General features: G+C 41.6%; 1 protein-coding gene across 2 annotated transcripts in view; it reads right to left on the bottom strand.

The window, feature by feature from the left end:
- The window catches only part of LOC136858661 (peroxidasin homolog), a 990,357-nt gene extending 970,987 nt beyond the window's left edge, over positions 1-19,370 (bottom strand). Inside the window, exon 1 of one of the 2 annotated variants that reach the window (XM_067138374.2) lies at positions 19,006-19,370. The gene's annotated coding sequence lies outside the window, so the exon portion shown is untranslated. The remainder of the gene's footprint in view (positions 1-19,005) is intronic. The other variant, XM_067138375.2, reaches the window with a different exon arrangement.
- Between the last annotated feature and the right edge of the window lie 4,915 nt (positions 19,371-24,285).

Below are 24,285 nucleotides of genomic sequence, written 5' to 3'. Positions count from 1 at the left end.
TTCATGAAAATTGAGATTAAAAGAACAGATCATTAAAACAAGAAGCCGCCTGATCGTCTACATCGCAAAATTTTGTCAGGTGTCACGCGAACACTGCAATATGATCGACGCAGAAGTTACAGGAAGTGTTGATAGATGAAATTACTGCATATCTCAATATTCTGATCTACAGTAGAAGAAATGTGTTACATAGAAAATATTTAGCGTACGTTTGTTCACAGAACCACAGCTTAATACTGATTAACAAACGTTAAAGGAATTTAAATATAAATATACAATCCATCAATAATAGTTAACTGCTTAATATAAAGTCAGATCGTTTCAGTTTTAAGCAGTGCATATGTTGTTGCTTCTGTTGCTTCTACCCACACTGTTGGGCTGCCTGGCCGAGGCGGTAAAGGCGTACTCGGTTCGCCCGGAAGGACGTGTGTTCGAATCTCCGTCAGGAAGTCGTAAAATTTAAGAAATGAGATTTCCACTTCCGGAGGTGCATATGGCCCTGAGGATCACTCAGCCTACACCAAAAATGAGTAACAGGTTAATTCCTGGGGGCGAAGGCGGCCGGGCGTAAAGCTAACCACTCTACCCCATCAAGTGCCGAGGTTACCAATAGTGGAAGCCTTTACCTTCCACCACTCCCAGGGCCTCATGGCCTGTACGGAGATGACTTTGCTTTGCTTTGCTACCCATATTGGTATTGCGCTTACGTGCATGTACAGTGTATTCTATCACTTTTATGCATATAAATCCGCCCACAACTTTCAGTGAGGTGCAGGGAGTCGTGCGTGAAATGAGTCCTTATTACCAGGATCTGCTATAACTTACGAGCAGAAATGTTTCATGAAAAAAATTGTTCCAGAAAGTCTGGTTCTTTGTCTAAACAATGTCAGGAACCCGCGTTCGAATCACGGCTAGACTGAAGATTTTAACTGCGAATATTTAATTCATCTGTGTTTTGACTGGCTATTTGTGTCTGTCTTAATACACTGCATTTCATATGCTTCCAAAAACGGTTAGAAGCGCACGGCTGTGAGCTTACATCCGGGAGATAGTGGGTTCGAACCCCACTGTCGGCAGCCCCGAAGATGGTTTACCGTGGTATCCTATTTTCACACCAGGCAAATGCTGGGGCTATAGCTTAATTAAGGCCACGGGCGCTTCCTTCCCAATCTTAGGTCTTTCCTATCCCTTCTTCGCCTTAAGACCTATCTGTGTCGGTGCGACATAAAGCCGATTGCAAAAAAACATGCTCTCAACAACCACCGCAGAAACACGCAATATTGAATACATCCCTTCACTTAAGTTTGGTGTCAGGAAGGGTTTCCGGCAGTAAAACTGGAAGACCTAATTTAAATCAAATGCTGACACCATGAAAAAGAAGAAGAAGAAGATAATGATGAAGAAGTAGTAGAAGAAGATGATGATGATGATGATGATGACTTCTTACTGAGAGTTTAAATCTGTTTCACTATGCAGGAACGAATTTCTGCGAAACTAGTCTGCATTTAAAATAAACTTATTGAGAACAAGGAACAGCAAAATTAAAGTATGGAAGAACTACACTGCAGAGATGATCGCTCAAAATTTGCTGATGAAGAAGAGGAACTGGGTGGTTAGCATCTAGATTCTCATGAAGAAGCAGGATAAAGACTCCGGCCAGATAAAATCTGGCAAAACCTTTGGAGCATATCAAATACAAACCTAACTGCTTAAACTGATTGATACTAAAAGTTACAATTTCCTTTCGAAGACGTTCAACCATATCTACAACACTGAAAATTTCTCTGCAGACTGGTTGAAATCCGCCTTCATCAGCCTGCCAAAGAAAATTCTAAACTATTTAGTGACTTCAGTCATTCTCAGCATCCTAATGAATTAACTCTCATAAGGTAAACAAAAAGTAGAAAAATACTAACCTTCTGGGAGGAGACGGCCTCAGAAGTAAAGAAGAATAAAATCTACGTGCACCGCATTAATGTAGACATTTTGTTTACCTTTCAACATGATTTAATTTAATGAATTTTAATTTTCACGGCCACATTGTACTCTCGAAATAAAGTTCCAGCGTAGTAGGTCGTTTTCAGTACTTATTGAAGAGGTGTTAATTACAGGGCGTGTTGGCTGTGCGGTTAGGGGCGCGCAGCTCTGAGCTCTCATCCGGAATATAATGGGTTCGAACTCTACTGTCGGCAGCCATGAAATTGGATTTCGGTGGTTTCCCATACTCAAACCAGGCAAATACTGGGGCTGTATCTTAATTAAGGCCTTCACATTCCTAGGCCATTCCTATCCCATTGTCGCCATAAGACCTATCTGTGTCCATGCGTCATAAAAGAAATTGTAAAGAAAGAGGTGTTTAGTAGAGAACAAAAACGGTCAACCGAACAACAACCTTTCGATTTCGGGTCGGGTGCTCTTTCCAGTAGAGCTATGGAGCCCAAGGTATTATTCATTCTGTTGGCCTGCAGGTCTGGCATTACTGTCATGACACTAGAATGCGTGCGTTCAAGTCGCCTGTTGCGGGCCAAACCAATGAATTTTGAACTTCCACGACCGCATTGTACATTTTCTCTACAGGTCCGTAAATTTGAATTATTATTATTATTATTATTATTATTATTATTATTATTATTATTATTATTATTATTATTATTATCCAACTCGTTGGTTGAATGGTCAGCGTACCTCCCTTCGGTTTAGAGGGTCCCGGCTTCGATTCCCGGCGGGGTCGGGGATTTTAATCGCTTCTGATTAATACTTTTGGCTCGGGGACTGAGGGTTTGTATTCCGTCCCAACACTTTCCTCTTCATATTCACCCAACACACCATACTACCAACCACCACAGAAACACACAATAGTGATTACATCCCTCCATACAGAATTGGCGTCAGGAAGGTTACACGACCGTAAAACAGGGCCAAATGCACATGTACGACGCAGTTCGTCCCTGCGACCTCGCACGTGTGGGAGAAGCGATAGGAAAATAAGAAAGAAGAAGATTATGATTTTTATTATTATTCCATGTAAATATTAAGTTGTATTGAGTGTAGGGGCTGTTATGTCTAATATTCTAAGGTATCCAGTCCACATACCGTTGGATCCTAACGTAGCATCACACGAATTTACGTAAATTTTGAACAATCGTAAAAACCTATGGCAGCGTTATAATCAAACTTACGAGACATGATTTGGAGAGAGATAGTTGCCATGACTTTTATCACTGGGCCACAAAGCCTATTGCAGCACGACCGGCTCTATGAGTAGCATATTTCATAACATTCAGCAACACTGTATGCCATTACACAGCACCACCTATTACTCAGCATCTTCCATATGGTTATACCCATAAATGAGACTGAGACGTCATAGGAATCTGCATTTTGATGTGACCGGTGGCGAGAGACAGATTCAGAAATAATCCACAAATAAATCACAACAGGTAGAAGAGGAAACAAGAACCGAAGAGCACTACGCTGACTGTTCAGCCAAGGAGCCGGACAGAATAAAAATTACATTATCATTATACACCGTTATGCCTTCCTTCATCGTTCACTCCGCAAGCCTCTGTCAATTTACTAAACGTCGCCACAATCAATAATAATAATAATAATAATAATAATAATAATAATAATAATAATAATAATCCGCCTCTGTGGTGTAGTGGTTAGTGTGATTAGCTGCCACCCCCGGAGGCCCGGGTTCAATTCCCGGCTCTGAAACGAAATTTGAATAGTGGTACGAGGGCTGGAACGGGGTCTACTCAGCCTCGGAAGGTCAAATGAGTAGAGGTGGGTTCGATTCCCACCTCAGCCATCCTGAAAGTGGTTTTGCGTGGTTTCCCACTTCTCCTCCAGGCAAATGCCAGAATAGTACCAATTCAGCCCACGGCCTCTTCCTTGTCTATCCCTTCCATTCTTCCCATACCCCCCTAAGGCCCCCGTTCAGAATAGCAAGTGAGGCCGCCTGGGCGAGGTACTGGTTATCCTCCCCAGTTGTATCCCCGACCCAGAGTCTGAAGCTCCAGAACACTGCCCTTGAGGTGGTAGAGGTGAGATCCCTCGCTGAGTCCGAGGGAAAAAATCGACCCTGGAGTGTAAACAGATAAAGAGGAAAAAGAAGAAGACTCTCTCTCTCTCTGCTAGGGGCTTTACGTCGCACCGACACAGATAGGTCTTATGGCGACGATGGGATAGGAAAGGCCTAGGAGTTGGAAGGAAGCGGCCGTGGCCTTAATTAAAGTACAGCCCCAGCCTTTGCCTGGTGTGAAAATGGGAAACCACGGAAAACCATCTTCAGGAGAAGAAGAAGAAGAAGAAGAAGAAGAAGAAGAAGAAGAAGAAGAAGAAGAACGGGCCTACAGGAGATGGGGATCACTTATGAAGATACACAAGAATGCAACCCACTTAGGAGGAAACTCAAAGACCACCGAAGTTTTCAGGAAAGGACAAAGTTGAAGACGGGAAACACGTGGACGGAGGAAAGAAAGGAGCAACACTGGCAAGGAATGAAGGAGTACTGGGCATAGATCAAAGCCCAGAGAAAACAAGTGGAATAACGTGGTCCTTAGTAGGCCTATACGAACAAATAATAATAATAATAATAATAATAATAATAATAATAATAATAATAATAATAATAATAATAATAATAATAATAAATAATTGTATGGCTTCGGCTACTGTTTGCAGGCATTTAGATTTGATGCTATTTTGGCTGCCTGTGTGTAAATTTCGATGTTCCCTTCTGCTCCACCAGATGGCAGAGTACATCGGATATCCCTTGGGTAATCAATGGCTGAGTTTCAATTAATCTTGCCGGACGAATACCAAATGTTTCACCAGAAATCGTTTACATAACGACCTCCTGCGAGATTGGGCGTCAAATAGACTTCTTGCCGCCCTTCAAAAATCCAACTACTTCAGCCGGGTTTGAACCTGCAACCTTGCGATCTAGCGGTCGAAACTCTTCCACTGATCTACAGAGAGATCAGGTGGATGTGAGGACAACAAATTCAATAACATGAAATTAAATGGAATGACGAATGGCTTTTAGTGCCGGGAGTGTCCAAGGAAGAGTTCGGCTTGCCAGATGCAGGTCTTTTGATGTGAAGTCCGTAGGCGACCTGCGCGGCGTGATGAGGATGAAATGATGATAAAGACGACACGTACACCCATCCCCAGTGCCAGCGAAATTAACCTTCTTCTTTATCTGTTTACCCTCCAGGGTCGGTTTCTCCCTCGGACTCAGCGAGGGATCCCACCTCTACCGCCTCAAGGGCAGTGTCCTGGAGCATGAGACTTTCGGTAAGGGTATTCAACTGGGAAGAATGACCAGTACCTCTCCCAGGCGTCCTCACCTGCTATGCTGAACAGGGACCTTGGTGGGGGATGGGAAGTTTGGAAGGGATAGACAAGGAAGAGGGAAGGGAGCGGCCGTGGCCTTAAGTTAGGTACCATCCCGGCGTTTGCATGGAGGAGAAGTGGGAAACCACGGGAAACCACTTCTAGGATGGCTGAGGAGGGAATGAAACTCTCCTCTACTCAGTTGATGTCCCGAGGCTGAATGGCCCCCGTTCCAGTCCTCGTACCCCTTTTCAAATTTCGTGGCAGAGCCGGGAATCGAACTCGGGCCTCCAGGGGTGGCAGCTAATGACACTAACCACTACACCACAGAGGCGGAAGCCAGTCAATAATAACAAAATTATATGACACATTTTTTGGTCGATTCTTTGAACCTTCATCCATAAGCAGACAAGAGATCAACAAGGTTTGCTCTGTGGAGTGCTAACGTGTATGAACACTGAACTATATCTTACATTCCTTCTACTCTCCCTATGAAATGAATGAGTGATGTAACAAAACACGGTACCACATGCGCTAGGAGAGGCTATTGTCTCAACGTATACATCCCACAGTTAAGAGTATAAACAAGAAATATGAGTCATCCAGTCCATTAGTTCCCAGCACGAATCAGCTAATGGGTCACTTCTCAGAAACAATGGTAGAAACGTCTCATATGTTACATACGAAAATATACCTGATGAATACATGTGCCCAAAACATTACTAACCACGAACCTTTTTTAACGAGGCTGATTAATCTAGTTATTTCAGCTAATTCTGACTGTTCACTTGCTGTTTCTTATTCGTGCTATCTGGATCATTTCCCTTGTGCTATTTGAGTCATCCGCCCCAGACAGTGAGCAAGCTTATAAAGTGTAATTCGCATTTGAGGGGCTAAGTTGAAATGAGGGGGCACATGCCATTAAACCATACATTTACAAGGAAGAGTATTTTATCTAAGCCTATATTGTTTAAAGAAGCCGGCCTCGTGATGTAGGGGCAGCGTGGCAGCCTCTTCCACGGAGGCTCCGGGTACGATTCCCAGCCAGATCAGGGAATTTTTCTTCGATGTCAGGGCTGGTTCGAGGTCCACTCAACCTACATGATTACAGTCGAGGAGCTATCTGACGGCGATATAGCGGCTCCGTGCTAGAAAGCGAAGAATAACGCCCTAGAGGACTCGTCGTCCCGACCATAGGACACCTCGTAATCTGCAGGCCTTCGGGCTGAGCAGCAGTCGCTTAGTAGGTCAATGCTCTTCGGGGCTGTTGCACCATGGGAATTGGTTTTGTTTATATTGTGTAAAGATAATGAATGGAATTGAAATCACTGAATTTATTTCTTATAAAATTGACATACAATGTGTTGAATACTGGGTAAAACGTAATCACATACTAGCATTTATTATTAGTGGTCCAGATAGGGCAGGGATGATTCATGCCAGATGTTAACAATTCTACAGCACTGAATACGCACAACTCCCTTGTGATAGTAACATATGCCTTGATCACACGGGGTTGGCATCAGCAAAGGCATCCTGCCGTAAAACTGAGCTGAATCCTCACGAACTTGACAGGTTCGAACCGGGCTCAGTCTGGTGGTATTTGAAGGTGCTCAAATACGCTAGCCTCGTGCCAGTAGATTTACCGGCGCGTAAAAGAACTCCTTCTGGACACAATTCCAACACTTCGGCTTCTTCAAAACCCGCAAAAGTAATTAGTAGAATGTAAAACTTCTTCAACCCTTTTCCCTCCAGGTTCGGTTTTTCCCTCGGACTCAGCGAGCGATCCCACCTCTACCGCCTCAAGGGCAGTGTCCTGCAACTTCAGACACTGGATCGGGATACAACTGGGGAAGATGACCAGTAACTCGCCCAGACGGCCTCACCTGCTATGCTTAACAGTGGCCTTGAGGAGGGATGGGAAGTTTGGAAGGAATAGACAAAGAAGAGGAAAGGAAGTCGCCGTGGCCTTAAGTTAGGTACCATCCCGGCATTTGTCAGGAGAAGTGGGAAACCACGGAAAACCATTTCCAGGATGGCTGAGGTGGGAATCGAACCCACCTCTACTCAGTTGACCTCCCGAGGCTGAGTGGACCCCATTTCAGCCCTCGTACCACTTTTCAAATTTCGTGGCAGAGCCGGTAATCGATCCCGGGCCTCCAGGGGTGGAAGCTAATCACACTAACCCCTACACTACAGAGGCGGACGGAATGTAAAACAAATATTATTTATTAATCCCGACAGAGTGCCGATACCAGGTAACTTGGAATATACAATAATAATAATAATAATAATAATAATAATAATAATAATAATAATAATAATAAGACGAAGACGTAACGTACGCTTTGAAGAATCACCAGGTGATATATTTAGTTTCAAAAATGTTGTGTGTTACCCAGTCCATTGCGTACACCCTCACCCCCTTCCACACACACACACACACACACACACACACACACACACACACACACAGAGTCTGATGGCGAGCAGCCACCACTCAACCCTTTAAGAGAAATACTATTGGCTGTAAGTCGCACCGACACGGGTAGGTCTTATAGCAACAATGGGGTAGGAAAGAGGAAAGGCCTAGGAGTGGGAAGAAATCGGCCGTGGACGTAATTAAGGTACAGCCTACTATCTCCTGGATGGAAGCTCAGCACGGCCAGCTCGTCCGCTAGAAGAGCAACGAATCTGTGGCATATGCCCATTAGGCGCCTAACATCGGTACTTCATTTATAAAAGGATAGTTTTTCAGAAATGATTTTTAAAATAAAGCTGTAGATATTGGTGCAAGAATTATTGCAAGAGGGGACCTTGAGCCTTCAAAAACCAATGACTGATCTGACAGAGCACTAGTGTATACCCAGTCTTCTTTGTATTCATTTGCAGATCTTCCAGTCCTGTTACCACATCCCAGTGATTGATAAAAGAAGCATAAATAGATTGCAAAATCTGCAGCAGGTTCTCCAAATAAATTTTGCAGCACTGGGCGAGTCGACCGTGCGGTTAGGAGCGCGCTGCTGTGAGCTTGCATCAGGGAGGTAGTGCGTTCGAACCCCACTATCGGCAGCCCTGGAGATAGTTTTCTGTAGATTGCAATTTTCACACCAGGCAAAAGATGGAGCTGTTCCTTAATTAAGGCCACGGGTGCTTCTTCTCACTCGTAGCCCTTTCCTATCTCATTGTCACCAAAATACCTATGTGTGACGGTGCGACGTAAAGCAAATTGCAAAAAAAAAAAAAAAAAAAAAAAAAAAAAAAAAAAAAAAAAAAAAAAAAAAAAAAAAAAGCAGCAATAATTGTAATCATATTGGCCAATGGGAAACGCTGATTCATAATGTGGCTTGGGCCTCATTTCTACTACAGATGTCTGTAGCTCATAACTACACCCTTTGTTCAGCTTCTTTACAGGGAATGGTTGTACAGTAATTCGAAACCATAACAGACGATGGAACGGGCTACGTGATGATCAGAAATACGTCAATATCACCAGACATGTGGGGTGCACTTGCTTGCCACTGAGACCCTCCTTTCATGTGCCGTTCCGTGCTCGTGAAGTTCATATCCAGGACCTGGATCGTTCACGCGCATTCGCATTTTGTCCTGACAGTGAGTGGTCAGCGTAGTGGTTTTTGATTCATTGAGCCCCAGGTTTCATCCCCGCCAGGTCGGGGAACTTTATCTTAAACTGTTATTTCCCATGGTTCGCGGAGCGGATATTTCCGTTGTCGCCAACGTCCCTTCGACTCATACTCCAAAAACAGCGCTATTCTCCACCAACATAGACCTAACCCACAGTTTCCTGTACCCTCGTTGGAGAGCTTGTCTTACAAGGGCTGCTCCCGGCTAGCAATAGCCTGGCGAATTATTTTTTCATCAGTCCTGGCGTGCCGATCCCCGTTGGGATGCCCCATCCTCCAGTGTGTATCAAGCCATTTTCGTAAAAACCCACCGTGTCGTTTTCTACAAACAATTTAACAAAACAAATGTACCACCTCTCCTAATCAGCCATCCAACATTCAGGTGGTGAGAATTTTGTCCATCAACGGGATTTGAAACATCAAACCATTGAATAAGATCTTGAAGACATGACGATTATGGCCACAAGACGTGTGATGTGAACCAGCCTTTACGCGACAGCTACAGGGCTTCCAGCTTTACATGGAATCCGAATCAAGAAAAGGTGACTTTTCATTTCCAATATATTGCCCGGTGTTCGAACCGCGGACGCATTAGTTAGAAGCTGATGACTAGGCACCCGTCTACATCCCCCAATCCCTTTCCTCTATCAGCTCAGAGAAATGTGACGTAACATTTCATGTCATCCTATCCTATACTAAATTTATCACCTCGTTTCTGCTTGTCATATTCATGCCTTGGGTTCTTACCACTGGTCGTAACACAGCGAGCCAACTATAATGTACTATAGCAGAGATTGTATTTTACTCAAGTTTTACTCCCGTTCAATAACCACACAACGAGATGAAATGGATGAGGACACTTAAAATGAGGGTAACAACCCATCATAAAGCAATTTTTATTTTACCATTGATGCTTTTGCAGCCCGCAATTATAGACATGATATAGGTTTTTGGGCTTATGCCGTGCCAAGAAAATAAGGTGAAATTCTTCACGTTTCGCAGAGAACTTTGTTCCGCCTTTTCAGAAGAAAATCTCGACTGTTCACGAGGAAGACCTCTCAATGGAGGATTTTCGGAGACGCCGAAGTGCCGGAATTTTGTTCCGCAGAAGTTATTTTAAGAGCCAGTAAATCGATTGGGATGACGCTGTCGTATTTATTCAACATAAAATGCCACCGACTGAGGCAGGGATCGAAATCTCCAACTTCTTGGACCACAAGGAAATGTCAGTTCAAAACCTCTGGTAATGCACAGCGAAACGAAAACCCCATAGCGTTGCAACCCAAGTGGGCCTTGGTTTACCAAGCAACCGCTGCTCAGTCTGAAGGACTGCAGGTTAGAAGGTGAGATGGGCAGCGTGAAGAATCTTGTCCATTATTCTTTGCTTTCTATACCGTAGTTGCTATGTCACCGTTAAAAAGCTCCTCAAATATTGTTCTCTGGCAGGATGAGTAGACCTCGAACCACTTTAAAAATAAAAAGTATTTATATGATCGTCCTTTTCAATACAAAACAACCATCTATATTAGATATGTAGACTTTTTCGGCCTAATCTAAAGGCCATCCTCAGTGGAGGTTTAATTATTACATTATACAAACAAATTAAAAATATTGATGAACTGAAATTAAAATACAGTGATCATGATTGATAAAGCAAAAACATGCTGAGGTAAAAATCCTCTCGTCTGAAGTCAATCAATCGACTTTTTACCTCAACATATTTTTACTTTATCAGTATTTTTAATCTGTTTGTATAATGTAATAATTGAACCTCTACTGACGATGGCCTTTAGATTAGGCCGAAACATGTATAGATATTGTCCCATCTAATATAGATGGTTGTTTTGTACTGAAAAGGAGGATCTTATAAATACTTTATATTTGTTAAGTGATAACCGTTAATACGGGATGAGATTTATAACATGCAATGACCTCGAACTAGTCCTCAAATCAAGGTAAGTACCCTGACCTAAGCGGGAATCGAACGTGAGTTATCTGGGAGTGACAGACTCTCTATTCATGGGCCGTGGGGCCGACACCCTAGTATAGATCATCCTAAAAACAACCTGTTTTATTTTCAGAGAATGGATTTCTTTTCTATTTGTCATTTTACACATTCTGGCAAGTTTTTATTCTAATAAACAATCTTGAAATGAACGTGTAAACATATGAAACGGTCTAAATAACTCACCACATAAACCATGTTGATTTAGGCTGTCAGCAAGTGATCTTACTAAAGCAAGTCTGAATCAGCTGTTAACATAATTTCACAATTGATTGAACAGCGATCAGTGTTACAATTACATCATCACTCTATATCTCTTTTCACACTTGATAGCATTACTCGAATAGCTCTGACTGATCACGTGCGATTATTTATCATGCACTGTTTACAATCACCTCATAATTACTAGTACATGTACAGACATGTATATAATGCATATGCTGTAATCTACTACAATTACGATCTCTTTATGTATATTTCACTCTTTTCGCTTTTAAACAAATTAAAACTACTCCCATTTAATCAACTTCATTCAAATGTGCCCTAGCGTTTGAATTACGTAATGAGTTATTATAGCTCTGTTATTTACAGAATTATTCATGCAAATATATCAAATCAATTTTGTAGCTTTTAGTTCCATAATTTCTCACTGAAATAGTTTTAATAGAGTGGTTTTTTTTCAGTTATGTAGCCTTTTATGTTTATGTTGGCTTTCATAGAATGATGAGTGCCAAACGGCACAGATAGTCAGTTAAGTAGTGGGCCAAAGGATGGTAATGAAATAACTGAGAATATTTGCACTGTACGTGAACTTTCCGTTAATAAGGCATCATTCGTAGAAGAATTAATAGAAAAATCTTAGAAGATACCCTGAGAAAGGGCAAAAGGTGTGGAAATGATCTATGATAGTATATCTGGACTTATCTCATTCGAATGCACATAGAAAATTTTAACTCGGTTATCTCGCATCATGTTAATTCTCATTGAATTCTTAGTCAATGAAAAACTGAATTGGTGATATTCTGTTATTGAATGAATGAATGAATGAATGAATTATTTAATTAATTAATTGTAACTAACTGTGGTAAGCGGTACTGACCTGGTACGTTTTTTGAATGTTTAATTTTAGGATTTATATCACCCGTTAATTATGTGTGAAAGGACATTTTGTAGATTTCACCTTTTTGTGATTTTGATTGATATTTTTACGATCACACACCGATTGCATTTAATCAACTTCATTCATACACAACTGCAGCTGTCATTGAGACTGCCTCTAACCAATCATGTGACCTCGAAAACTCTGAATTTAATACAAATCTCTGTTTTGGAACATTTTCTTTTTTCACCCCTTCCCACCCACCCCCTATGCTGATGGAGGCTGGACTTGGACTTAAACGGCATCCGGAATGTTACAGTTCATCTCAGTGACCAAGAAAACTACGGAATCGACACTAATATAGGTGGTTTTCGATTGTTTATACGTGTCACTACCTAATAGTGTTTTACCCCCACAGTATATTTTGCGGTTAGCAAGTCATATGGGTACGAAGTTTAATTGAGAGATGTGCTGGATCATAGACACTTACATCCTTAATTTCAGTCAATTTGTGTACGACGAAGTTACAGCTGCCAGTAGTCGGATAACCAATAAGATAGGACTCTAAACGAGTGAGTAGATACTCGGCCTGAAAATGACAGTAAATGTAGCAAATGTTCGTTCCGTCACCGGGCGGTCCCTTGATGGTACCAGGTTCAGACATGGCTGCCCGGAGAGAGAAGTCTTGGGAGTCCACGAACGTGGACTATTCTTGATGAAGCCCACACACCACCACCTTATACAATCTAAAAACGTTGCTGCACTTAGAAAGTGATGGACAGTGAAAGAAAAAAGTAATTGTTTCGCTAACAAGGTAAATTTTGTGTGGCTATTTCCAGCCGCGTGCAGCCCTTGTAAGGCAGACCCTCCGATGCGGATGGACGACATCTGCCATATGTAGGTAACTGCGTGTTATTGTGGTGGAGGATAGTGTTATGTGCGGTGTGTGAGTTGCAGGGATGTTGGAAACAGCACAAAGTCCCAGTCCCCGAGCAAAGGGAATTAAGCATTTAAGGCTAAAATCTTCGACCCAGCCGGGAATCGAACCCGGAAAATTGTTTCGATGAAAAGGGGTCAATAAGACACCCGGGATATAGTGCATCCAACAATTCGTTCTGAAGTGGGATGTGCTCAGGCAGTGAGGTACACCAGTTGAAAAGGATAATTTACGACCCCACATGAAATTAAAGAACATTATTCCTTAACTAACATTAATGTATTTGGATTACTAATAGGTCGACGAAGGACTATACCAGCATTCTTCGAAGATTTTAGAAAGACCGGGCGAGTTGGCCATGCGGTTAGGGGCGAACAGCTGTGAGCTTGCATCTGAGATAAAGTGGGTTTCAACCCCACTGACTGTGGTTTTCTATTTTCACCCCACGCAAATGCTGAGGCTGTACTTCAATTGAGACCACGGCCGCTTCCTCCCCACTACTAGGTCCTGTCTATCAATTGTTGTCATAAGACATGTCTGTGTCAGTGCGACGTAAAGCAAATTGAATTTTTGGGGGATCAATTAGTGGTCACGGTATTAAGATGAAATTCGACAATTTTCTCCGTTACACGGAAAAACATAGTTTCATTTATGTTTTGGGCTTACAAGACGAGAGAGCGAGTACAGATTCTTCTTTCCTCTTAGTAGCCTCTTACGACATGCACAGGTTTCATATAATGCATCTTTTGACTCCATCCAGGGGGAGATAGGTAAGGGTTATTCTGCCCGAAGGCAGGTCCGAACCTCCGCAGAGGTGTTCTTGAGCCGGTGTTTACGTGCGATAGGGTGGCCAGTTCCTTTCCGCTCCTCCATTCCCTTACCTCCAACCAACAGCGCGTAGCAACCCATCCAACTCCTGACCACGCCCAATGTTGCTTAACTTCGGAGATCTCACGGGATCCGGTGGGGGAAATAGAGAGTTCCAATAAATGGAAGGAAAAATGAGCGTATCTACAAAAGAATGGTAAGGCTAATGAAATAAATAATTAAATAAATGCTTTTAGGGCCACTCTAATGTGGTCGGCGTGTCTGCCTTCCACGTGGACGTCTCGTTTCTTGAGACGCATCAGTTTTGGTATACATTTTCTTCCCCCCTTCTTCTATTAGGACCTAAAGGTTATCTGTTTTTTCTTTACCCATTTGAACTAGCAAATGCGAAAACTAATTATAAGATGTACCACGGCCTGAAGCCTCCGTTGCTCAGGCGGCAGCGCGCCGTCCTCGCACCGCTGAGTTCCGTGGTTCGAATCTCGGTCACTCCATGTGAGATTTGTGCTGGACAAAGCGGAGGTGGGATATATTTTTACTCCGGTTTTCCCTGTCATCTTTCATTCCAGCAACACTCCCCAGTATCATTTCATTTCATCTGTCAGTCATTAATCATTGCCCCAGAGGAGTGCGACAGGCTTCGGCAGCCGGCACAATTCCTATCCTCGCTGCTAGTTGGGGGCTCCATTCATTCCATTTCCTGACTCGGTCGAATGACGGGAAACCGGCTGTGGATTTTCACTTTCATCACATCGTCGTTTCTTCTCGTACTTTCTTGCGACTCCTAACTAAACAAATTTTCACTATGTCTGTTATTGACGTAGTTATGACAATAGATGGAGCTAGAATGAAAGTGTTTGCGTTTTACAACAACAAATCAACCTGCCTGGCTGAGTGGGTCAGACGGTTAAGGCACTGGCCTTCTGACCCCAACTTGGCAGGTTCGATCCTGGCTCAGTCCGGTGGTATTTAAAGGTGTTCAAATATACGTCAGCCTCGTTTCGGTAAATTTACTGCCACGTGAAGGAACTCCTGCGGGACTAAATTCCGGCACCTCGGCGTCTCCGAAAACCGTAAAAGAGCTGTTAGTGGGTCGTAAAGTAAATTATTACTATTATTATCATTATTATTATTATTTTGCTAGTTGCTTTACGTCGTACCGACACAGATAGGCCTTATGGCGACGATGGGATAGGGAAGAGCTAGGAGTGGGAAGGAAGCGACCGTGGCCTTAATTAAGGTACAGCCCCAGCATTTGCCTGGTGTGAAAATGGGAAACCATGGAAAACCATTTTCAGGGCTGCCGAAAGTGGGGTTCGAACCTACTATGTCCCGAATACTGGATACTGGCCGCACTTAAGCGACTGCAGCTATCGAGCTCCGTATTATTATTATTATGATTAACAAATCAACCTAGAACGAAAGTAAAGTATTTGTTATGGCACAGTTGTTATATAACGTAGGTTTCAGATGGATCCGTGTTCGATTCCCGGCCTGGTCAGAGATATGAAACACGTTTTGTTAATTCTTCTAACTCTGGGGCTGGATGTTTGTAATCGTCTTAATACACATTTACGTACAACGTATCAACATTACCAACCACCAGAGAAACACACACACCGATGGCGTCAAGAAGGGCATCCGACCGTAAAACTAGCATTAATCCACCACGAGATAACTGATGAAAAGGCCAGAAATGAAGATTAACAACAGGACAGTTTTCCATTCAATCCGCACATTACCTAAAAATAAGTCGCCAGGAAGAAAAGAAAGATATATGTTAAAAGAAAAAGAAAATGGTTTGGAAAAGAAAATTAAAATAAGGTGCACCAAGCAAGTTGGTCGTCCGGTTAGGATCACGAAGCTGTGAGCTTCCATTCGGGAGATGGCGGGTTCGAATACCTGAAGATAGTTTTTCGTGGTTTCCCATTTTCGCACCGGGCAAATGCCCGACCTGTATCTTAAATATGACAACAGCCACAACCACCCCATTCCTAGCCCTTTCTCACACTTGCGTTTTCAAAAACCTTCGACGTGCTAGTGCGACGTTAAAACAGTAGCAAAACAAAACAAAACAAAAAAGAAAAAATTGGGGTATCACGTCTAGAATCCCGCACACCGACGTAGAAGTCAAGGATACTGACCACCATATCAGCAGTGCGCACCCAAATTATCCAAATTAACAACATGTATACAGGGCAACTTTCTCGTTAAAGAAGAGATAATTGTACAAACCTTTGAAAACACGTATAGTTATTTCTTACCTAGGCCAATATACCAGAGCTTAAAATAAATTCGCAAAGATATATCTCTGGTCTTCCTTCCGTTGCTAGATCATCTGCTAGTAAGCAAAGTGCTTTTAAAAATTTCCTATTTCTATACAAGAATAATTTAACAAATCTTCCCTCTGCACATTAGGCCTACATTTTTATGTAGGCCTAGTTAATTTCTTTATTTTTTACTAACTGAAATTTGAATTGAGATTTCTTTTCTTATTAAATACCCGGTCTAGAAAGCCAAGAATAACGGCCGAGAGGATTCGTCATGCTGACCACACGACACCTCGTAATCTGCAGGCCTTCGAGCGGAGCAGTGGTCGCTTGGTAGACCAAGGCCATTCAAGGGCTGTAGTGCCATGGGGCATTCTAATTAAATATGGCATGCTATTATATGATATTAAATTAATATACTCGTATATATAAGATTTTAGTTTGATGCTTTCGATCTGGTTAGATTTAGGAATTTTGCAAACACCACGTCTCTCACAAATTACAACTTAATTCCTGGATGAATACGACTGTTATTAATTAGTTAATGATTATTATGCATAATGTCCTCGATGCGACATCTGATTTCTATAAAAATACGAAATTTTTATAAACCTTAGTACCGTAGTTTTCCTTTCGTTGCAAATATATTTCTTACTTTTCGCAGCTTTTAATATAATTAAACTCCTCCTCTTGTCCAGCATCAACATAGTTCTTAATGGAAACCAAGTTATCCCCTTTAAATTTTAATAAATTTATTTAATTCATTTACCCTCCAGGATTGGTTTTTCTCCCAGACTCAGCGAGGGATCCCAACTGTACCGCCTCAAGGGCAGTGCCCTTGAACGCGAGACATTTGGTCGCGGATACAATTTTGCTTTACGTCGCACCGACACAGATATGTTTTATGGCAACAGTGGAATAGGAGAGGGCTAGAAGTGGAAGGAAGCGATCGTGGCCTCAGTTAAGGTACAGCCCCAGCATTTGTCTGGTGTGAATATGTGAATCCGCGGAAAACGACATTGCTGACAGTTATGGTTCACACCAGTAGTAATAACTACAGTAAAATATTTATAATAGTTTGGTAATTGTTAATAAAACGATTATATATGATGGTAATTCTTTTTCAACATTAGTCTCGAACGATACTTTGATTTAACTGCTTCTACTGCTGATGACTCGGACACATTCACACAATTTCGATAACAACCTTTCCTATTTACTAAAGAAGCATTTTTTTCCGAATGACTTTCACGCAAACTAAAATCAACCGTATGGACCTGATCAAAATCAAAATTACCGAACAAGTAGCTGTGTGGTTTGGGTCACGAAGCTATCTGCTTGCATTTGGAAGACAATGGGTTCGAACACCACTGTCGGCAGCCCTGAAGATGGTTTTCCGTGGTTTCCTATTTTCACACCAGGCAAATTCTGGGGCTGTACCTTTATTAAGGCCACGCCCACTTCCTTCCCATCGTCGCTATAAGACCTATCTGTGTTGGTGCGACGTAAAGCAAATTGTAAGAGAAATATTGAAATACTTTTTAAATATCCCTTGGTGATCGATACTTCGGTGAAGTGAAGATTCTTCGAAAAGGAACAACTGAAGTTGGTTCATAAAATGTTATAAGTGAAGTGCTTTATTTGAATTCTTGTGTTGTTTATTGTTATAAGAACGTATTGTACATGTACTGTTTTGAACGAAACTGCGAAAAATATTTTTCATTCTGTCACAGGAATTAAATATATCCTGAAGACATTTCCATAATTTTACTTAGTCTTTATCATCAACGTGAATTATCCACGTCACTAACATTTTCTGTGGAGTGTTATGCATAAGATATTTAATTTTATAATCCTCAAACACATAGGGGAGTGCGAAGGCAGAGTAACTTTTTCATTGGTTCTTTTGAGTCTGGTCACGGTTTGGTTCTTCACCGATGTATTGTTGATTTGATATTCCAGTAGGCGAGAAATCATTTAAAACCACAATATTAATGATATTTTCCTAAAGTTTTCCTAATTTCTTAGGATCATAAATAGATGAAGTTTTGGCCCTGTTTTACGGCTTGATTCGCTTCCTGTCTCCAACCCTACCAGGAGAGATGTGCTCATTAGTACATATTTCCTGTGGTAGTCGGCAGTGCGGTGTGTTTGTGTCATGTAGAGATGTGTATTAATACCAAAACAAACACCCAATCCCAGAGCAAGGAATGTTAATCATACGCAGTTGATATTTCCGACCCGGCCAGGAAACGAACCGGGACCCTTCTGAACTGAATTCTACTACGCTCACCATTCAGCTACGGAGCCATATTATTATTATTATTATTATTATTATTATTATTATTATTATTATTATTATTATTATTTCTATAAAGATGAAGCATTAGGGATTATTTCGTCACTGTCTTTAGTAATTGGGAATGTACCCCTGTTATGAACGTAAATAAATAAATAAATGTATACCGGTAATAAGAGTTAGTAGTAGTATCAATGATCATGTAAAATTAAATGCTTGCAATCGTGTTTCAAACCAGTTTGGTTTGTTAACAATATATTGCTGTTAAAGGAAATCATTTGCTAGTTTAAAAAATGTATGTGGACCTAAATGAATTCCACTAGCCTACTGACAGATATTTTTCTGTGCCCCCACGATTGGTATAAATAGCATTTTTGTGACAATCCTCATATTTTAAAAGTAGTATATTTGTATTGAATTGGGGTGTTAAAAGTGATCAACATAGGAAAAAATCCTATCCCCACGGTATACAGGACACGCATGATTTGACTATTTTGAAAGACATAGGCCATTTTCAAAATTTGAGGATACGTAACGGATACAATATTTAAATCCAAGCTATTTAAAAATAATCAATTACCTTGCAGCAAATAACCTATTGTCAGTCGTATTCACATTTCCATGTAGGCTATGTGGTGGATTTTACGGAAAGATTTTAAGTGATAAATTTCGACTCGTGTGAGCTTTGGCACTGATCACTTTAATTATTTGATACACAACACTGTATGACGGGAAGATTCGAATGTTTAAAATTACCCTGATATCATGGAATTAAATATTATAACCTCGCTCTTGATTCACATGGCCAGCTTGTGCTGCTGTTTGAATCATCACCGGCACATTCCACTATAACGCACAGTTGTTTTCACGCACAGCACACAGACGTATTCCTGCAGTATCGCGGCACTGTTGGGACCAACCACGTGCGCCCGTACTGAAGACTCGAACCCAACTAAGAGCGACAGGCAGCTGGCCAGCCCCAAGTCTTGGCAACTCTCTCCTCACTTAGGCTTCTCACTACAATATGGGGGAGTGCCTGTCGGCCTGCCATTCAAGGTCAGCTCATCCTTCCCCGTATCCAAATTGATTCAACAATATGCGTGTTGCTCGGGTCATGACTCCACCATACCAATGACTCAATCACAAACACGATCTCCATTTGATGAGACGATACGCAGTATATCAGGCAGGCCTAATCCTTTCACACACAGCTCTTCGCGGGTTCTGTTTCACTTTTCGCCCGTTCACGGCCTTTTTTTCGTGACAATGAGCATGTTGAATACGTCTCGTAAATCGGAATGCCAGGTTGAATAGATCAGTGACAATCAATCAATCAATCAATCAATCAATCAATCAATCAATCAATCAATCAATCAATCAATCAATCAATCAATCAATCAATCAATCAATCAACACTGTTCTGCTTTTAGGACAGTCACCCAGGTGGCAGATTCCCTATGAGTTGTTTACCTAGTCTTTTCTTAATTAATTTCAAGGGATTTGGAAATGTATCGGACATTTCCCTTGGTAAATTATTCCAATGCGTAACTCCTATTCCTATAAACGAATATTTGTCTCAATTTGTCCTCTTGAATTCTATACCTTCATATTGTGACTTTTCCTTTGTTTAAAAACACGACTGAAACTTATTCCTCTACTGAAATAAAATGGCGTATGGCTTTTAGTGCCGGGAGTGTCCGAGGACATGTTCGGCTCGCCAGGTGCAGGTCTTTCGATTTGACACCCGTAGGTGACCTGCGCGTCGTGATGAGGATGAAATGATTATGAAGACGACACATACACCCAGTGCCAGTGAAATTAACCAATGATGGTTAAAATTCCCGACCCTGCCGGGAATCGAACCCGGGACCCCTGTGACCAAAGGCCAGCACGCTAACCATTTAGCTATGGAGCCGGACATTCCTCTACTAATGACATTCCACGCTCTCCCTCCACTGACAGCTCATACATTTCGCTTAGTCGCACAGCTCGTCTCCTTTCTCCCAAGTCTTCCCAGCACAAACATTTCCAAAATTCCGTAACGGCACTATTTTGTTAAAAAGCACATAGGACAAATCGTCCTGCTATTCTATGTATTTTTCCAATTCTCGAATAAAAGTAATCCTGGTGAGGGTCCCATACATAGGAACCATACTCTAATTATGGTTTTTCTTTTGCATCCTTGCCCTCTCCTTGGCATCCTTCCTACAACCGAGTACACACCCTCATAAACATATGGAGAGATCTGTAACCTTTATTTACAACCCCGTTTATATGATTATCCCAATTAAGACCTTTCCTTATATTAACACAAAGGTCCCCATGAGGGACAGCCACCCCATCAATACAGTAATTAAACCTGAGGGGACTTTTCCTCTTTGTGAAAGCCTAAACCGCGCACAGTACAGTGTACTAATAGTTCCATAAATGCTCCAGTAAATGACTATTTAAGGACCGCGAATTTGCAACATTTACATTTGAACACTGCAATTAATAATCAAATAATACTTTTTTCTCCTCAGTCTATATATCTGAAGATTGGCGACCTGAATAACTTAGTTTAGTATCCCAAAATATAAGAGGAGATACAAGAAATATTGTGCCAACCTTCCTGTTTGCTTGAATACCAAGGTATGTCAATTTTGTATTATTGGATGGCTCTTCTACCATTGGTAAATAATTAGAAATAAGATCAAGTTATAAGAATTTAATTCTCTTAACCAAGCCGCGCGGCTTGGGTCACGTAGCTATCAGCTTGCATTCGGTAGATAGTGGGTTTGAATCCCACTATCGGCAGCCCTGAAGATAGTTTTCCGTGGTTTCTAATTTCTACACCAGACTACGGTTGATTCCTTGCCATTCCTAGGCCTTTCCTATCCCACCGTCACCGTAAGACCTATCTGTGTCGTTGCGACGTAAAGCAGTCTTTCTTTCCTTCTTCCTTAATTTGTTTACGCTCCAGGGTTGGTTTTTCCCTCTGACTCAGCGAGTGATCCCATATCTACTGCCTCAAGGGCAGTGTCGTGGAGCGTGAGACTTTGGGTCGGTGGGATACAGCTGGGGAGGAGGACCAGTACCTCACCTGCTATGCTGAACAGAGGCCTTGTAGGGGATGGGAAAATTGGAAGAGATAGACAAGGAGGAGAAGTGGGAAACCACGGAAAATCACTTCAAGGATGGCTGAGGTGGGAATCGATATTCCCTGCCCCCCTCCCCAACCCCCCCCCCTGTCCTCTACTCAGTTGACCACCCGAGGCTGAATGGACCCCGTTCCAGCCCTCGTACCACTTTTCAAATTTCGTGGCAGAGCCGGGAACCGAACCCGGGCCTCCGGGGGTGGCAGCTAATCATTCTAACCACTACACCACAGAGGTGGACAAAGCAAATCCTGTAAAGAAAAATATATATTCTTAACCCTGTATTTTAAAAATTCTTTAAAACAGTTTAGAAGTACATGAGAGACCACAGTAAGAAAACATGCATCGTCTGTCTAAACAAGGATTTGACCGTTCTGGATATATCAATAAGGCTTTCTTTTATTGTGCCAATGACCAACCAATCATTCACTTACATCAATTTTTAAACTAGTGGAGAAACGATATATGAACTACCTGTACACATGCTCTCTGACTGGATAGAAGTTTGATACATCTGTTGATTTACTGGTTCCAGTCATTCGCTAGCACATAGGGCAAGAGTTAGTACGTCCACCAAAAGGATCGGTTTCTGAAAATATTCACGGCCACGATGAGGTTTTTCAGGGTATTAAAGCAATTTACAGTGTAGGCCTACTCCCTGACCCTAAATTACTTTCTATGTATTTACCGGATGAGACATAAAATCCTAAGGAAAGTTTTAATACTGTGTATATGAATGTATTCCTAAAACTGTGTTTGTTAGCTACCAGACTCTAAAAATTCGTGTTGATGCTGTTACCTATTTCAATGATGGAGCATCCAGTAGGGTTCAGGCAGGGTGAGTAGATTAACTTCATTCGCCCTGGTTCAGGTAATAGACCGGCTGTTCGTCAGCCGTTGTTTAAATATATTGCCAGCATGAGAGGTTTCCCTCTGATTTTGGAGGTTTTCAATGTCTATCAGAAGGGAGGAAACAGGGTCAGAAGTAACGGGAAAATATGGAGGTTTAAATTTAAATTTAAATGTTTTGTTGTCATACTTAAGATTACATTTTTGAGTACACGATCGTATCCCCTCTTTGAGCATTCCTTTCCCACTTCTTCTTTTTCTACTTCTTCTTATTATTACTATTCTACACTTTTCCCACACCTGTGGGCTCGCGGGTGCGAACTGTGTCGCATATGGGCATTTTCCCCTATTTTTACGGCTCCATGCCCTTCCTGACGCAATCTCTATATGGAGGGATGTAATCACTGTTGCGTGTTTCTGTGGTGTAAGAGGAAAGTGTTGGGACAAACACAAACACCCAGTCCTCGGGTCAGAAGAAGTAATCAAAGGCGATTAAAATCCCCGACCCGGCCAGGAATCGAACCCGTGACCCGCTGAACCGAAGGCCTCAAAGCTGACAATTCAGCCAATGAGTCGGACGTTCTTTTTCTATGACTATAATATGAATTTGCATTATATGACTGTCGCTTGATTTGGATTTGATTGTTCTGCAGGAAAAGCGTGGAGCAATTAGAGGAGCCCAAATTTACTCAATGCTGATGCTGAAACCATAACTTAATTGGGAAATATGTGTAAATGTTCTCATGAAACATCATTGCAACATCAATCACCCACAAACATTGAAGTGCTACAAAATATAGCGTTACTGTCAACTAATGAATGACTGCTTACCTTCAAACCGTATATGATTCTATTGGAAGAACTTGCAGAATTAAAAAACGATGTCGTCCCGAAAAATATACATTCAGTGAAGCAATATAACGTCAGTACAAAGGAACGGTACTGAAATACGAATTTAATTGATTTTTGGTAAGAAGTCGCTAATTTCATAGGTGCTAACTAAGAAAATTACGTCATATTTGCATACTTTGGTGCGTAATGTTGTACTTTACTTACCTAAATATGTTTTCCTAGCCTTCGAAGACTTTGATTGATTATGTTAGCTACACATTTAATATTAATAATAATAACAACAATAATAAAGCCTACAGTAATAATTTTCCGTCTCAGGGAAGACAGTTGGAACAGTTAAATGCCTCAAGGTTTTTGTTGTTGTTACGGGTTAGAGGTTTTAGAACTTGATTAGAGGATTTACATGTCATAGAGATGACAATCCTGTTCAAATATGAAGACTGGATTTCCCACCTTGGGCAGACAGCGAGTATTAGAAGCTGAAACTGGTGCCCAACAGATGAGTAATGTACCGTACCCAGGGGTAAAAACCCTCTAGGACAATGCCTCCATTTCCTGATTAAACATCCGACTAACTCAGGTTGGGTAGATGTGGGTAAGTTGTCGTGGGTAAGTCTAAAAGTTGAAGTTTATAACTTATCTCTAACTATATAAGAGGAATAATGGAGTTTTACCTCGAATGAGAAACACTGATGTGGGGTAAGATGAATTTATTACATAAAATAACCCCAATCATACTACAACACAAATAAAAATCAGATTAATAAAACGTCAATGAAACTAGCATTGAAATGAAATTCAAACCAACAAATGTGAATATTGAACCCTTTGGTCCATACTGAAGGATATCTACCTTCCTTACCTATCAGCAAAAGTTCATGAGATCTGTCTCTTGGGTCGTATCGGGCTCATCGCCACTTGCTGAGGTAAAGGTAGGGTTCAGTAATTCTAATCTATAGACTCAAATGAAGGTTTGTTTAAAAAAAATCCTATTTATTCAAGTAATTCCTGTAGCATTTAAG

The sequence above is a fragment of the Anabrus simplex genome, chromosome 1 (genome assembly GCF_040414725.1).
Source record: "Anabrus simplex isolate iqAnaSimp1 chromosome 1, ASM4041472v1, whole genome shotgun sequence".
Lineage (NCBI taxonomy): Eukaryota > Metazoa > Arthropoda > Insecta > Orthoptera > Tettigoniidae > Anabrus > Anabrus simplex.
This window is presented reverse-complemented; position numbering and strand designations above follow the sequence as displayed.